Consider the following 17,972-nt stretch of genomic DNA (forward strand, 5'->3'; position numbering starts at 1 on the left):
ACCTCAGACAAGGTTGGTCACGAACACATCCAAAAATTTAACATTTTAAAGTGTTTCATTGGGTTGTTAAATCTTACCTTTTTTATGGGGGGAAAAAGGTCTGTCTAAAAATGAAAGCACGGCCATTTGTACTTAAGTTTTCCACAAAGGGTCTTCATGTGCTGAAGAATTTATTAAGTGCAGAGTTTGAGTGCATGGATCCTGTGAAACATTCAGCCAAAGGTTCCCTGCAGCGTAGGCAGAATGTTGTGAAGAACAACAAGATACTGAAAAGAAAAGGAGATGGGAGTAAAGGTTATAACAGGAGCCATTAAGAGGTAGGCTTAAGATGTAGGCTTAACTTGAGTGCAATCAAGTTTTTTAAATAGCTGAGGAATTTGGAAGTACTCTGGGTTAGGATTCAAGAGATCTTCTGGAAATAAGTGCAATATAGTATGAGGTGCACTATGTACATCAAGTGCTCTATTTTCTTGTGTAAAAGGCCAAAAAATGGAAATGCACTCACATTATTAGCATTTCATTGTGCTCCATCTTTTCTACCTCACCACATACTCTAAAAATATATGCCAAAACATTTTGAGGACAACTGGAAATAGTTTTGTTATGTTACATTTTGACTATAGAGAGGAAAACCAGAAAGCAAATACTACTGAGGTGACACTTCTCACCCCATTTCCTCCAAAAAAGCCTATCTACAGTAGTCTTGCACCTTGTTTCTCACACAGATTGGAAGCAATGAACATGCAGACTGAAAACACTGCTCCACAGCAGACCAAATGTTTTCTGGGCATCAGCTAAATAAAAACAGTCTGACCAGGCTACAGTAAAAAAGAAAAACAGAGGTAGAAGAGATACACATGAGCGTAATGAGATTGGCCAGAAAAGCGGATATAGCTCACCAACATAAAAACCATAAACCCTAAAACTAGTTTGCAAGGCAAGATTGTAATCTCAGACAAAGCTGCATGACAGTCAGCAGCATATAATTTAATGTTAAAATCCCAGAAATATTAATTTCTAATAATAGTCAGGTAAAGAGGGAAAGTAAAGCAGAGTGGAAGTACCTGCCGTTTTTTTATGCAACATTAATGTGTCATGTTTTTACAGGGAATTGCAGTGCTAAATAAGAACTCAGAAATCAGGCTTCAGATGTACAAGGTTGTTACACGGTCTTTTTTGTGTGCCTTGGAGACCTGGCCACTTTGCAAGAAGAAAATTGAGTTGACTTTCCTTTGAACAGCAATGGATTGTTGAGCCTATGGAGTCATTTTAAATTTACAGAAACGTAAGCAAGAAAAACACGGACCCAAGAAGTTTGCCTGACAGAAGTGAACTGCATAATAAGTGCAGTGCTCTTAACTAGAAAGGTTACAGTGACCTACTTGGTTGGTTGGGAAGGAAGGAAAGATACTTTTGCCGAGCTGGAGCACTGAGTGTTTGCTAGGACGCTTTCAGGGAGAGTACAAGGGGTAATGACATAAGCATAGTCATAAGCTAATAAATGGCTATGTAAACAATAGGAACAGTCAATACCCTTGTGTTTGAGTAATACGATGAAGAAAAACAATATGGACAATGGCTAGAATAAGTTATAAAAAGCAACTGTAGGGGGAGGGGGAACTCAGAAGCTTTCTCCAGCACAGCATTTCCAGTTCGCTCATGTGAAGCCACATTAATGCAAGTAAAAAAACTGGTTTGATTTTAAAATTTAAAAAAATGAACATTCTTAATTGTGGATTTTTCTTTTAGTATGTAGCTTCGCAGCATAATTTTGGAGTAGCTGGTCAAATGTCAATTAACAGTAAAATAAGGAGCTGTTACCTTGGCCATTGACTAATTTTAGTTTAGGCAGACAATCAGCAAGAAAATCCCACTCGGGGGTAAAAGAAGGTCTGACAATAAACCATAGGAGAGAGAAAAGGTATAAAGAAAAATAAATGCAAACTAACAGCGAGGACTTCAGTGGTCAGGGCACATGCTCAGGATGGCAGGAGACAGACAACACGAGCAGCCCGTGGCAGGTGACTGGCCAGCTGATCAATAGGAGGAGGTAACACTCCAAAACCCATTCATGCAGTTAACTAAGTTACATGGTCTGTCCAGGCTACAGTAAAATAACCGTGGGCAAACGGCAGTAACAGGTAGAATACCAAGCACATGTGCAGCATGGGAGGAACAGCAGGGAAATACCTTATTATGGGCAGAAAGTGCAAGCCATCACCTCTGGCTGCATGCTCATATGTGGCCCTGCCATGGGTCAGCCTCAGTCGGCACCTAACACCCAGCAGCCGCTCGCTCGCTGCCCCCACCGCTGTGGGAGGGGGGAAGGAATCAGAAGAGCAAAAGCACAAAATAATTGTAGGTTGAGATAAGAACAGTTTCATAATTACAATAAGATAGTTATAATAATGATTATGATAATAAGAACAATAATGATAATAATATAAAATGGAAAAGGAAAAAAGGAAAAGAAAAAACCAAACGCACAAGCGACACAGCCGCTCACCACCCGCCGACCGACGCTGCCCGTCCCCGAGCCGCGATCGCTGCCTCCCTCCCCCCGCCAGCCCCTCCCAGTAACACACTGGGCATGACATGACATGATATGGAATATCCCTCTGGCCAGTGTGAACCCGCTCTCCTGGCCGTGCCCCCTCCCCTCCCGGCTCCTCGTGCCCCCGGCGGCGCCTGGGGAGCTGGAAAAGCCCTGACCAGTACCAGCGCTGCCCAGCAGCGGCCAAACCTCGGTGTGTTATCGGCGTTGTGTTCCTACTCAGCCCCGAGCCCGGCACCGGGCCCGCTGCGGGGAAGGACATTCACCCTACCCCAGCTAACACCACGACAGCCCTCAGCACTGAGCGATCACTTGTGGCAGCACTCTATATCCTTCACCATCTTCTGCCATTCTGTGCCTTTGTTTTCTGTCATCCTGTGAAACAGACTACCCTTGTTTAAAGCACAGACTGCATCAAGAAGTACTGCCTCCCTCTGCTCACAGCTTTCACAGAATCACAGACTGGTGGGGGTTGGAAGGGCCCTCTGGAGCTCACCCCGTCCCACCCCTGCGTGAGCAGGCACCCCCAGAGCAGGGGCACAGGGCCGCGTCCAGGCGGGGGGTGAATGTCTCCAGGGAAGGGACCCCACAGCCCCTCTGGGCAGCCTGTGCCCCTGCTCTGGCACCCGCACAGGGAAGGGGTTTGGCCTCATGTTCAGGGGGAACCTCCCGTGTTCCAACTTGTGCCCGTGGCCCCTTGGCCTGGCGTTGGGCACCGCTGGAAAGAGCCCGGCCCCATCCCCCTGACACCCACCCTTCAGATATTTATAGGCATTGATGAGATCCCCCCTCAGCCTTCTCTTCTCCAGGCTGAACAGACCCAGGTCTCTCAGCCTTTCCTCACAAGGGAGATGCTCCAGCCCCTGATCCCCTTGGCAGCTCTGCGCTGGCCTTGCTCCAGCAGTTCCCTGCCCTTCTTGAACTGGGGGGCCCAGAACTGGACGCAGCCCCCCAGATGTGGCCTCACTGGGGCAGAGCAGAGGGGGAGGAGAACCTCCCTCACCCTGCTGGCCACACTCCTTTCCATGCCCCCCAGGGCACCGCTGGCCCCCTTGGCCCCAAGGGCCCGGTGCTGGCTCAGGGTCACCTCGCTGCCCCCCAGCACTCCCTGTGTGCACCTCACCGTGTTGCTTTTCCAGCCAATATCAGGGTGGTTGAGACCCCCTTGAGAACCAGGGCTTGTGACTGTGAGGCTACTGCCAGCTGCCTGTAGAAGGCCTCACTGATTTCCTCATCAGGTGGCCTGCAGCAAACACCCATAACAGCATCACCCATATTTGCCTGCCCCTTGATTTTTGCCAGGCTCTCAACTCCTTCTTCCTCCACTCCAAGGCAGAGCTTGGTGCATTCCGGTTGCTCCCTCACATAAAGAGCAACTCCCCCACCTCGCCTCGCTGGCCTGTCTTTACTAAAAAGCCTGTGGCCACCCATGACCGCATCCAGCCCGTCTCTGTGACTGCACCGAGATCGTGGCCCTGCGACCACACACAGACCTCTAGTTCCCCCGGTGTATTCCCCACACAACATTTCAGAGAGGTAACCGAGCACACAGGTGTCCCTGGAGGGGTGCACGAGGACCCCCTGTAGCCATGCACACCCTTGAGGTGGTTGCTCTCCTGGTTGTCATCCTGTGAGGCCGCTAAGGCACCTTTGTCACTGCTCTGGTCAGCCTGGTTGATTCCCTGATGGGATGGCATTGGCATTGCCACTGTGGCCCCCGCCCCCCAGTCCCTCAGATTCAAATCAAACAATCTCAGTGGGTTTCCCCCCCCCCCTTATTCAGCCCAGTTTTCCACATCACATGCCTTTTTCCCAAGCCTTAGAAGTGCTGTAAACAATCCCCAGCGCTTGTGAAATACAGCTCCGGCATCTCAGATCAAGCCGATATTCACAGGCACTCTCACAGAGAGGTCATTTTCCCTCAGCTACAGCCTCTTTTCTACCCTATTCATTTGAGTCACAGAGCTGCTTTTTGAAAGGTTTTCAAGGTTTTCATACACAAGAAAGCAGTTGGCTTACCCGCTTGTCAAACTGTTTTCTTTTAAATTATCAGGCAGATTGTTTTAGTATATAGAAACCTACCCATCCCCGCCAGCCGCGCCTTGGCCCACCCAGCACAAGCCACAGCAGCGCCCAGCACACCAGCCAACAAGGCAGGCCTCCTCCCTCGGCGTTTCTGCCATTCGGCAGAGCCGCGCACAGGGCACCGAGCCCAGGAGAGACAGGAGCGCCTCCCTTAATGACCACAACCCATAAAGCAGGGCTGGGAAGCGTGGGCAGGAGGAGGACTCACCAGAGACTGCATCCCTGCAGAGACCACATCCCTGGTGCTGGGGGGAGGAAGGAGACTAAGCTTGCTCTGTGCCTTTTAAATAATGACCTTAACTCTGTATTTCCTCCAGCTGGTTCTTCCCTGATCCACTAAATATTCCCAGCTGTGGTTCACAAGCTAGGGCAGGCATTGGGTCTTGGGTTATTTTGCTGCAAGAGCTCATGAAAGAAATGGTGAAGACAGAACTTGGTTACTGAAGCAGGGGCTTTCCCATTAAAAAAGTAGGAGAAAAAGTTATGAAAGGATTTTGTCCCTTAAGTTAAATGTGTATGAAAAGCTGTGCTGCTGTATGCTTCTGCCACTTGTAGCACGAAAAGGAACTAGAGCTACTCAAAATAAACACGTTCTGCTGTCTAAAGTATCCCCCCTGCAGCACCCTTGGCATGAGGAGGTTTTTGTAGAAAACATGTTTTGGGATGGAATCACAATACAGGAAACATTTGTGTGCCAATTCAAATAAAGTTACAATGAGATCTTTGAAGCCAAAATCTGTTAAAACAAGTCCTCATAAATTGTATTGAACACTTTTGTTTACAATGTTGACATGCAATGATGCACTGATTAAAAAAATAATGTTTTAATAGAAGAAAATAACAAATGAAGATAGTTTAGGAATAATTTGCACTCAAAGTTTCCTCTAATCTCCAAATCGTACGTACTAACTTCAAAATCTCTGTAGCCATAGGAACCTTGAAGTACTAACACTATAGCTATAGAAAAATCTATTCAGTTTATTAGCCCCTCCAAGAAGTTAAAAAAGGGTAAAATCATACCCTTTTTTTTTCCTATAAATTTTCAGTTTTCTAAAAGGTATAAAAATATTTTCTTCTTCGGAAATTGATAAATTACTTCATAGAATTTTGTAAGGTTGACTTCAGGAAAGATAAAATAGATTTGAAAAATGGTTTCTATTTACCGCATCTACATCTTCCCTGAGAAGTTCTTCCTCTCTAAATCCATAGAAACTGGAACTTCATGATGGCTACGAAAGAATGTGGATAAACGAGACGGGAATTAGAGATTGATGCAAACTTTACGGCTCCTTCTGGCTTAGTAAGTGAACTTCCCACAATTCTCCAACATTTGAAGTCTACTGCAAATGCCAATTATTTTCTTAAGTGAAAGGAAAATATAATCTTATTTTACTTTCTTTGGGCTTAGTTATGAAAACATTATGTTTCTATTAAGAAAGCAAGCAGTTGGTGTTTATCTTCCATCACTTATCACAAATGCGATTTGAGCAACAAAGCCATTATCCAGCTGTTTGCTGGTTTTTATATTTTACCCTTGATGCCGAACTGTTTGATCTGCTACACGAAGCGCAAGGCGCGTCACACACCAGCCGACCCCAGGGGTTAAGGCAGGTCCCCCAGCTCCCAGCACGGAGGCGGGCAGTGGCCCGTGGACGTGGCGAGGGTGTGCAGCAGAGGGGCGCTGCCGGAGCCCCCCGCCCTCGCGACACATCACCGTAACCTGCGGAAACCGTAAGTGCTACAGCAGAGCAGGTCAGGCTCCTGGCGTGGATTGGTTTCCGGAGAGGGTGTTAACAAGAAGAAAAAGCTCCACCACTTTTATTTAGACGATGCGATGCTTTTGAGTGAGCTCCTTCCTACAGACCTTGGAAACCTTTTGAAGCAAGGACCGGCAATTCGATAACCGCAGCCTTCAAAGTCCTTCTAAGGGTGCGTTTGCTCCCCCTCCTCTCCAGGGCACCTCCCCAGGCAGCTAGCCTGAGAGCCTTGATAAGAATATTAAAATACAAAAGAAGTGCAGAAAAATTCAAACTTATTCAACAAGGAGATTTTTAAAGTATTTTTTTTTCAGCTCTTTTTTCAAAGCATGCAGGCTTTGCGCAGAGAAGCTACGACGAGCGCGGCAAAGGCAAGCCGTGCCTTCCAGCCAGCGATAGCCCGCGCAGAGCTGTCTCCCTGGGGACGAGGCGGGCTCGGAGCGTCTCTGCATTCGCGAGGCTGTGACCTGATCCAGTGTCACGGGGTGTAGCTGCCTCCACCGCCCAGCAAGCGCAGAGGCTGCTGAGCGGGCCGGCATCTGTCCCCAGCTGGTGCTCAGCCTCAGGGGCGGGTGCAGATATTGACCCCCTCCCAGGTGCTGATCCTGAAAGTGCCAGCTCCGCAAAAACCAGATTTTTTAGGAGAAGCCGGGGCAGAAAGAGAGCACTCGGGTAGCGCAAATACCTGAATATATTGAACAGAACTTGTAGATGTTATATTTTATTATTTCTGCAGCCTTTAGCAGGAATATAGGCCAAAATACACCTATTTCAATCTTTAGATGTCAGAATATGAGTTGCATGTAGAGTTAAATAGAATTTCTTTGTAAAATGATCAACTTGGCATCGTTTCATTACACCCACTGTTTGCACTGAGATTTCATTTCAGTCTCCAGACAGTTCCCAAAGCTGTGAGCTTGGCTGTTTCGGACACCTGGGTCAGCTCTTGCCTTCGTTCACGCCGTGAGGTTAACGGGTGAGACGGACACACGGCGCGGCTGCGGCACCGCCACGATGGACACAACACAGCATCTTCCCTGCCCCGGCTTTCCTCCGAGCCACGGCGCGCAGGGAGGCGCGGGCAATGGGAATGGGACCCACCAAAGCCGGGGGCATCAGGTAAATCAGCTCCCCAGGAGCCAGGAAGAAATTCGGGGGCGGGGGGGGGAACCCCACAACGGTGGCTCTGAAGAGGGTTCTGAGAATCTTCAGGTGGGTTCCAATGCAGACAGCTTCCCAACTCTGTGCTACACCTTGTCACCTCCCAGTTTTTACTATGTGGTCTGTGTTAAGCACCATTAGGGTTAGAAATAATAACCTGTTACTCAGTTTAGCACACTGTCCTTGATACACATCCATTAAGTCGACTCAATTTGTACCACGGGATTTTTAAGGGATGTTACAGTGAGGAAATAAAAAAAAATCCTCTCTACTGGTGTTAATTTAAAGCATACCTATTGTTTGCTCTGACAACAGCTCTCTTCTATCAGTTTGAATTTACTTTTTAATTATGTATATTGCTTTTTTTTCATGTGAAGCTCCAGACTAGAAATATGTATCTCATTATATTTTACGTTATTCAATTGACCTAAACACAAAGGCATTTTTCTTGAATACTGAGTGCTCATGTACCTTTTTAATTAAAGCTTAAAAAGCTTTTAATTAAAACAATAAATCACAGGCAGCGGGGTCTATCCAAATTGTCTTCTGGCCTGGGTATATTTTTCCTTTTGTGATCGGATTGACCCGAAAGGTAACAAAACAGGTGAAAATGGCTTTCACAATTAATTGCTACAGTAGAAATTACTCTACTGTTCCACATGACAAGCCAAGGAGCACATTTGAAATAGCACTGCTGTGACCTGCTTGGGATCGCTTCAGACCATCTATATCCTTTTTCCCACGGTCTCCCCTAAATACGTACCTGTGGCAGCAATTAAGCCTCGCCTAGCCAGTAACTCTTCCCACGCTCTGTCTGCCACGCCAGCCCAAACCTCCCCTGCTCCAGTGTAGAGACTAAATTTAACTTTCTGGTGTAATTTTATCGTCTCTCCTCTGCAGAGATGAGGTTTTCCAGAACTGAGTGGTCTTTACACCACGAGGATGTTGCTGTTGCCTCCCGGGCTGTATCCCCCTGCCCAGCCTGTGCATACCCAACCTCTTGGCTGCAGGGGGATCGAGGCACAAGGACGTGGAGCTTCTCAGCAGTATCAAAACCGCATACGTGCCCAGAAACAGAAACCTAGGAACCTCCGGGAGCTGCTCTTCTGAATTAGGGCAGACGATCTGTGAATTTGTGAATCTGTGCCAGTTTGGGTAACAAACTAGGACAGATAGAAAGGAAACTGCTTCAGAAAGCAGCGAGCAGAGAGGGGGGTCGGAGAGGGCATTCCCTTTCGTCTTCTTCCCAGTCTTAGTGGTAATAGGCAATAGTAAGATGCATAATATACATAACACGTCCAGCTCTCCTGCTTAGCGTGTCCTGCCCTGTAAGCTTCCCAGTTCTGGAAATCTCATTCAATCCAAGGACAAAAGAAAAGCAAAACTGGAAGAACAAAAAAAAAGAAAACAGAAATCTGGGTGATTTCAAGGAGAAACAGAATCTCCCAATAAAGCCAACAGTAAACTCAAACTACTTCCCTAAAACTATCAAGCAGTAAAGCACAAAACACTGGGCTCGTGCTGCCGTGCAGTTCTGCTGCCCGGAGGTCAAGTGGATGAAGCCCCGCACCGGAGGCAGCGGTGGCGAATCCCTTCCCGCGGGCTCCTCGTAACGCCTGCAGCACAGACAGGAGCCTGCAGCTGCCCGCAGTTCTTCCTTCCCCAAAACATCACTACTTGGCCCACAACGGTGCCTAGCGAGGACCTGCTCTTGGCCGCCACCGCAGGCAGAGCGGGTCCTGCGGGACGCTGCGAGCGGAGCGGTGCCGAGGTGCCGCGCTGAGGTGGGCGCACGGCACGGAGCACCCAGCGGCGCCCCGCCGGCGGGCTGGCAGCAGGCCCGGCCTGGGGCACGCCTGCCTCTGCCCACAGGCGCAGGCAGATCGAACAAAGCCAGCGTGCCTCCGCCAGCGCCTCCACTTTCTGCGCAGTGCAGGTTGACAGGGCTGCTCCTCCCTTCCAAAATTAGAAAAGATCCCGTCCCTCAGCGTTATCCCACTTTGAGCCTTTTTTCCCCTGTCTTTTTTGGATCTCAGTCTTTAGCTCATCTCCTTTGGCTTTCTTTACCCATCTCTGTTTACTTTTCTATTAACTAGTTTGGAGGAGGCAAAGCCTCCTGCTTCTCTTCTCGTAGCTGCGCGTTAAACCCCTCATTAGCAGCGAAGGAAGATGCTCGCAAGACCTGCGCGCAGGCAAGGCGACGGGAGGCTGGAGGAGCGCGGGTGCTCCTAAGGAGGGAGCTACATCAAATTATTATTAACCCAGTTGTCTAGTGCCGGTGCGCTTCCCAGCTCATCCTCTTTCTGCGGCGCGGAGAGCTGGCAGCATATGCTGCGTGCAATGAGACATTCCCAGAGAGATCGCGGGGTCACACCCGGAAAAGAGGCAGAAACTCTCAAGAACATGCTGAAAAAGAAAAATAAGCCAAACACAATTTCACCTTCTATAGCTGAGGGGACTTTGGGCCTTTATAGTCTTTCTGAACGAGAGAACAAAGACAATACTTTTAAGTGTTTTCAGTTTGGGGAGAATTGTTTCATCCGAGACCTGAGGGATAGAGAGACTTTGTCAGACCGCAGGCTTTAATTAAGTTTGCCACGCTCAGCTCATGAGCTTTCAAACCCTTCCCGAGAAGAAAGAGAAAGGGAGATGGAGAGCAGTTGTCAAGAGCAATCTCGAAGTTTCCGCAGCCGTGCCGGATGTACGGTACAAAGGTGGTTTATGAAACACTGTGATTCCTCACATGTGAGCATCATCAACCTGATTATGAATTCTAAACAGTTCCAGGCATGGAGGGATTATGGAAGACATCCACGATGGCGCGGGCCTCCAGAAACTCTGCAAATGCATAATACGGGCATGACACGCAGGGGTTTCCAGGCCGGCCTCTGGGCGGCCCGGTGGGCGGCCCTCTCTGCTGAGGTCTGCGAGACCCTCTGCCAGTGGACTTGGAGCCAAGACCTGACTGGGGGCCCCCGCCAGAGCGCAGAGGAAAAGCTCCTCATGACGCCGAGCTGCTCGGCTGTGAGCTAGCATGGAGCAAAGATGATATGTATTTATGGCGTAAGGCTAGGCTGCCTGTGGCAGGGCGCTCAGTGGTTTGTAGTGCGTGCTCTGGAAAAGTATTTTGGTGATAGCTGGAGTGTATATATTCATCTCATTCCCACTGATTTTTAGGATATGGCTTTGCTCTAGAAGCAATGTGACCCGTGCCCAGGGGCTGTCCCCCATCTCACTCCTGCCCAGGCGAGAAGCTGCCCGGTGGCACTTCCCAACAGCTTGAGCCGGGGTGGCTGCGCTTGGGGCTTAAAGCCCGAGACCCTCCTCACTTACCCTGGCAGCCCAGCCCCTTACAGCGCGGAGGCGAGGTAGGTGCTAAAATGATGGCATGCCCAGAATAACCAGCTGTGCCTCCCTCAATTAACTGCCGAGCTGTAACAGCATTCCTGCTGGCAGCACAGCACACCGAGCCCGGAGATATCATCCCCCGCCGCCCAGGAGTGCTCGGGGGGGGACGGTCATTCCCAGAGACGAGCCATCAAATCTTCCCATTTCCTCCACTTTTATTCTTGTGTTTCCTACCTGAGCTAGGGCGAACTGCAGGTGCCCGGAGAACAGTACATTTCACAGCCAGCCGCAGCGGCGGTCGCCCGGGTGATGTGCATCAGTGACATTTTTCATGAGAATAACTAGTAAATGCTGATGATCATTTCTTCTAATTACATATTCACAAGCTATTTGCACTCATTGCCAGCTTTCGCGTTTGTGACTAGATGAGGCATATTTAAATGCAATGGTGCATATAAAGCATGAGAAACTTCCCACAGGCTGCCAGTGGTTTTTTCTTCATGCGACCAAAGCAAAACTCATTGGACCATGAATTGTGATTTGCAGAAAAGGGTTTAATGGGCTGAGAGAAGCTGAATTGGTGCAACGACCCGACCCCATGTGCCTTCCTTGGGGCAGACGCTTGTCCCTGTGTAGTCCTCTCCCACCCACCCCCAGAAACACTCACTCGGTGTTGATGGTGCTACAACGCTAATCGAGCTCGGTAAACTCTTACTGTCGAACGGGCTGTGCAGCTCTAAGTCGGGCGTTAGGGTGAGGAGTGGCAGAAGGCTCTCCCTTGGCGGACGCTGGCTGCAGATGTTGGCACCTCGCAACCCGGAAAGCCCAAGGAGCTGCTTGGGTTCAGGACAGGCCTTCATCTGGAGGACAGACAAAAGAGATACAAGTTAAAAATACATCAAAGTGGTGGTCTAAAACAACGCCTTCGGAGTTTGTTGCTGTTGGTAATGGGACAGGGAACGTGCTGAGTGGGCAGGGCAGGGCCAACACCACAGATCCCTACAGGCAGGGTTTGGTGGTTGGTAGAAACCTGCTTGGCAGGACCAGCGTAAGCAACGCCATCAGTGTTTTGCCATAACGACTCTCTGTCCGCTCAGTTTTCCTGACAGTTTGGGTTAACTGCCATGTTTAAACACAAAAGACAAGCCCAAGGTCTGAGTTCAAATCAGCGGCTTCTGTGCAACCTCTTACTTTCACCTTCTGCAGATGAAACACGTCCCCTCATGGAAGGCAAACACAGTTTTGCAGGCTGTGCTCCCAGATACCATTTGTCCTGGGAAAATTGCGCAGGACTCCCAGGATGCTCAGGAAGAGGACCACGGCTGTTGCTCAGTGACCGTGCCTGCAACAAACAGAGCTCGGGGTGGCCCTGGGCAGATGCTCGATGCTCGTCTATCCCTTTCCCCCACGTCACTGAATCCAGGGGGCTGCGCAGAAGTGCATTGCCTCTCACTGGGACAGACCGCGTGCAGGGCGATGTAGGGGTCTTAAGAACAATTTGATTTTTCTGGTTGAACTAACCAGGGTTCCTCAGCCTGATTCAAAACTCACGGTCATTAATTGCATTATTTCCTCTGATTTCTGCACTGTAGGAGATGAAACCTCACCAGAGAGTAGCCTTTTGCAGGAAATTTCTAGTGATCTTATAGTGCTTCTCATGCAGGAACCAGTCTCCACGGGGCAAACCCTCCACTCCAATTCAAAATACGCCTGTGTTATTTTTCCAAGAACCCTTTCCCATCTTTAGTGAGAATAACAACCACATTACTATAATTGCACATTTGTTTAAGAAATCAGTGCACAACGGCTACGCATAGCACCAGAATATTCCTGAAATTAATGAAATATGCCTCGTATCCACTTCTGATTAAAAAAAAAAATGGCAGCATTTCAATCTCTGTAAAGAAAAAAAAAATTATACCTCTCAACTAAGAAGAGAGGTGAATACCTCAATCAGAGCGGAGTAATAAATCAATTGGAGGTCATTAATGAAATGGTCCTCATCAGTCTTTATTTACTGTGGAGGAACCTGGAAGGTTTCCTCTTGCAGAAACAGCGACGGCTGGTTTAGTGACGGAGCACCGGTGAGGAGCGAGGATACGCCGGTCTGTTGGTTGGAAGGAGTTTCCAGCACGGAGCTAGTTTGCTTTTCCAGCCTATTCGAGCCCTTTGCCTGTGCTGCACCCCAAGCTGGGGCAGTGCCGGGGGGCAGCGCCCGCGGGGGCTGGGCAGAGCCTTCCCCGGCTCCGTCTGCTGCCCCAGGACGCTCCCCGGGTGACCCCCCCGGGCTGCAGGCTGCTGTCATCGAGAGCGCTCCCGCTGACACCCCCGTCCCCAGGCCACGGCCGATTTCCACTTTGCGGCAGAAGGGCAGAGGCAGAGGCGGTAGCGGCTGGAAATGTTATCCCAGGGCGACAAAGGAGAGGGAAAAGGCGAGGCCAAAGTATTTTACAATGTATTTTGCAATTCCGTCTGCTTTTGCGTACCTCTCACCATTCCAATTTATACTACGTGGTCTACAAAACACAGAAACCGAAAGCGAAGCCTGCAGACACTTTCAGAAGCTGAGTCATCTGTCAGTTATCGGCATTATCCATATTGCCATCAGCCCTTCTGCTCAGAAAGATCTATCAGGATTCTTTGTCTTAAACCAGCTATTTATTTGCTCTCTTTTTAGTGTTTACAGATGGCTCTTTCCCTTTTGCATACGTTCCCTGCAAAGTAACAGTTGTAACAGTATTCCTCAGAATAATCTGTGAGAATAAAAAAAAATCAGTGTTTAGTTGTTTGGTAAAAAATTAGGCGGGGAATATGTTTTGCAACAAGAGCTATTTCATCCAAAGCACAAAAATCACAAAAGAAAGAAAATGACCGGATCGCGTCTAAAAACGTAAATGGCAAGCAAAAGAGGATTTCTGTTGGAAATAAAAAAAAAAATTGGTGGGTAGCTAATTTTTAGTCAGTGTCTTGAACTGAGAAGATGTAAAAGCTTTTAAGGAATTCACGGACAATTTCTTTATAGGGATCTGATAACTAAGAAGTACAGCCACCTCGTGTTGAGGCACAAACTTCCATTACCCTAATTCAATCCAAGGCATTTAGCTCCTGAAGTTAATCTCACCCAACTGTGTTCATCATGCCCGCAGAAGACTGTCTATTATTTTTGCTTTTAACGTTCAGTACACTTTTTAACGTACCAAACATATGGAAAATTTATTTCTTCGAGAGCACGAGAGACAAATAGTATTTCTGCAGCAAATAAATGTCATTCAGCTGCTGCAGACTATCTCTGGTCGGAGATGGTAGGAGGCAGACTCAGACAACGTACATACATTTCACCCATTCCCTTAAAAAGGATAATGAAAGAAAATCTGCAAAGTGCCAATAGCACGGCTAAATGTATTTTTAACTATGCAATTGTCTTTTACAGGGATTTAAATTTCATTTCCACCTGTTACTGAGCAGCTAATAGCTTTCCTCTGAGTGAAACTGAAGTGCTCAGGATTTGTTTCTGCCTAAGTTGCTGGGGCAGTAACTCTTCTTATCACGTCGCTGGTTTCTAAAAGGGCATCAGATCCGCTCCGCTGCATCAACACGATTTTCGTTGCTCGCCTGCAAGGGAAGGAGGCAGGATCCATGCCCTCAAACCCGCTCCGCCGTCCACAGGAGAGGCGGCTTCAGGCTACCGGGGCGACCTGCCTTTGCACGACCTCTCCCCCCTCGCTAAATCGCCGGGTGCCGGGAGTCCCGGTGCTCGACGGGCTCCCCCGCGTGCCTCAACGCCTGCGAAAACGTACCTCTAACAGACGCAGGCTGAGGGACCGCATAAAAGCATGTGAAATTTTACTCTCCTTCACGACACGAAGCGAAACGCCCAGCCGCGATCACTCCTCGCTCTCTGCGAGGCATCGCTCCGCGGCTGCAGCTGTGCCAGGCCTCAGCATAAACCCTATTGAACTTTCCACTTTGCTATTTCTGGCAGCAAGTTTAGTTCCAGGACGGCTGACTGCATCACTGACTCGTGCAGTTTTTATTCAAAAAGCTTTTGACAAATTGTAACCGGAGAAAATAAAGCGTGTGCAACCGCTCTGGGTGAGTCGAGCTGGCAAATGGAGCCCCACGGCTCTGCCACGCACGAGAACTGCTGATGGACCTTTAAAGGGCTGTTGTATAATTCACTGCGCTGCAAGATGTGGTTAAGCAGCACTTTTAGATGCCTTCCGCTTTCAATCTTCCTTTGCTCCCTTGTATTTATGTTTCTGAGAATAACGAAATGTGAACAGGATAAATTTATGGAAAAAATACGTAGCTTTATATATACAATGAATAAACAAGCATTTTAAACCACCATTTTTCTGCTATATTGTAAAAGCGGTGCTACCTGCCTCGTGTTTGCCTGTTTTCTACTTGGGTGAATTCTTCGTTCTGTTCCTGGAAACAGCAGGTTCGCTGCAGGCAGGGAGCCATAAATATTGCAATCATATATATTTTTTTTTTCCTAATTGCTTTTCCAGCGTGTTGAATGCCCACAAAAAGCAGGACGGTACTTCATACCTCAGCCTGTTTATTCCCAAGGGGTTCCCTGCTCCAGGTCAGACAGTAACCCCAAACCGGCGTCTGCACCCGACGCCAAGCCGAGACCCTCCCAGACCCTCGCAGCTGCTCCTCCCGCGGCACACATGCCTGATCCCTGTGCCGAGGGACGAAGATCACTTTTCATTCAGGCTTTTCGTAAATGAAAAAAATACTGGTTTTACCGATCTCTTCGCATCTGAATTCCCACCTCACTGGCATTTAAACGTCCTTGAACAGCATCTGCTTGAGAAAACGCCAGCAAAAATGGTTCAGCTGTTTCCGTAACCAGAGCTGACACTTGTATCATTTAAACATATTCGCACACAATATTTAGTCTTTGCCATGGAAGTAAAAACCTTATCTTCTGATGCCACGTTCTTTGAAATACTATAAATGCAATGAAAATTCAGTTGTAAGTAATGGCAAAATGTTCTTAACCTATAGAAGGCAGGTTATAACATCCTATCGCCGTAATGACAGGCACTAAAACTCCGTTGTAAAATCTTTCACTAGCTTCACACCACCTCTTTTGCAGCATTAAAAATGTATTAAGACAGAGTTGTTACCGCCTTGTAATACTTGCTCGTGCTGTCAGCCCTGGTCTTTGTGATCACAGGATCAAAGAAAATCGTCAGGAAGCAGAGGGTATCAGATTTGCAAAACGCTCCTAAAACCAGCCTACCGACGCCGGGGCAGGCGGAAGCTGCCGCGGTAAAATGCCATGTGTGCCACGACTGATGCCTTTGTTCCGAAAATATCTTTTAAAGTTAGCTTAACTAGATTTGAACAAAAATCATTAGGATTTTTTTAATCAACGCTTTCCATTTAACTCTATTCTCGGTTTAATTGCGCAACAATGACATTTTCCTTTCCAATCTCTAACTGGATTTCACAGAAATCCCCCAGCAACTTTCGACCACTTTTCATTTTGCAATTGTTTTGCTTTATTGACAACTAGATTAATTCGTCCTCCCCATTTAAAACAGCCTGTTTGCAAGGAAGCCCCTGTTGGCCTGTGCACTCCCAAAGGCGCGCTCGCTATCCACACTGATCCCTCATTGCCTTTCTATCGTGGACGTTATTAAAGATGTCTTTCAGTTAAAGAGCGGATTCCTATTTATTTTACCTTTGTCTTTGGATTCTCAGTGTCACCTTGGCATTGCTGGTTTGGTTTTATTTTAGGCAAACAGTACTTTAGTACAACGGGCAACACATCGCTAATAACCATGGGAAGGATTGAAAACGTAAATACAGCACTAAAAATCGCTAGACCGAAGATGGACAAAAGTTTTGCGACTTACTGTGGATCTCCCACAAATATTTTATCTGCTCAGGAGCAGGAAATTTGTTACGAATCTTTGCAGTTGGATGGATGTGTTGGATACCTCCGTTACCTGACTGGGAAGTAGGCCCAGTATCACGTCTTTTCAATATTAACACAAAAAGGGAACGAAGGAAGACAAATCATGTTTATCAGGAGATAACATATAGGGCATTTCATCTAAACAGCGTGAGCACTCACCAAATTTAAACTGAAATTTAAAATAACACAGAAATATCCGTTTTAAACTGGATATGCTCAATGGCCTCTCAGGCAACTCTGAGTCAGAAAAAATTACTCAATGCCTGATTACTTGGCTATTCCCCAGAGAGATGATGGTGAACAGTAACTCTAATATTTGGTTCCTTTCTCCTTCAAAGAATATATCTACTGCCACAGGTGAGCCTCCCCGCCCTGATTTGCAGAACTCCTTTGAAACACCTTCAGCATCACAGCTCTGAAAACCCGTCTCCATCAGCATCGCTCCGCCTGGCACAAACGCCTTTCGTGAACTCAGAGGGGCCTCCGTGAATATCCATATCCATAAATGCTTCGTAATGACCTGTCTGATCAGGAGGAGATGCTTTAGGTATTGTCATTTACTCTGGTTAGTAATAAAGCTCCAAAAAAGCCCGCGTGTTTACGCCGTTGCTGCTAACATGTTAAAACCAAACCCATAAACGAGCCGTCCTGATGCTTGTGACGCAGCATCATAAAGCAAAGACTGGGCACTTGTTATTCTACATTTATATGTATTTGAACTGGGATCACTTAAGAGTTTGGGACAACATAGAAGAAGATTGGAAGGTTTCTTCATCTCTTTTCATTCGTTTACATCAGAAAATCTGCATATAAATGGCAAACAGATCTGAACATGTGTTTTCTGGAGAGACATTATTAAAGTATACTTCTTAATGCTAATCGCTACCATTGACATCAATTTTTGATTGCCTGTTTCTTTACTAGACCAAGTAAATTATCTACAGCTCCAGTTTCTCTACGGTGTCACGTGCAGATGCGTACAAAACATGGCTTTCTTTGAGAAAATTCATTTCTCCAAACCGCTACTGGTACAATTGTCACTGTTAAAAAAACTCTTTAGCAAGAAACGAGAAGAAAAGCGTGCCTGTAAAGGGCTGTTTCTTTTATTGGCAGGGGACAGGCTCCTAGA

The 17,972-nt window shown here is 47.5% G+C and overlaps 1 long non-coding RNA gene across 1 annotated transcript in view; it reads right to left on the reverse strand.

Annotated features, from left to right (window-relative positions):
* Nucleotides 1-17,972, reverse strand: part of LOC135315529 (uncharacterized) — a 206,537-nt gene that overhangs the window by 76,557 nt on the left and 112,008 nt on the right. The window contains exons 6-7 of the long non-coding RNA XR_010375023.1: nt 11,573-11,765; nt 78-266 (exon numbers count right to left, since the gene is read on the reverse strand). This is a non-coding gene — a long non-coding RNA (uncharacterized LOC135315529). The remainder of the gene's footprint in view (nt 1-77; nt 267-11,572; nt 11,766-17,972) is intronic.

The sequence above is a fragment of the Phalacrocorax carbo genome, chromosome 12, assembly GCF_963921805.1.
Source record: "Phalacrocorax carbo chromosome 12, bPhaCar2.1, whole genome shotgun sequence".
In the NCBI taxonomy this organism is placed as follows: Eukaryota; Metazoa; Chordata; class Aves; order Suliformes; family Phalacrocoracidae; genus Phalacrocorax; species Phalacrocorax carbo.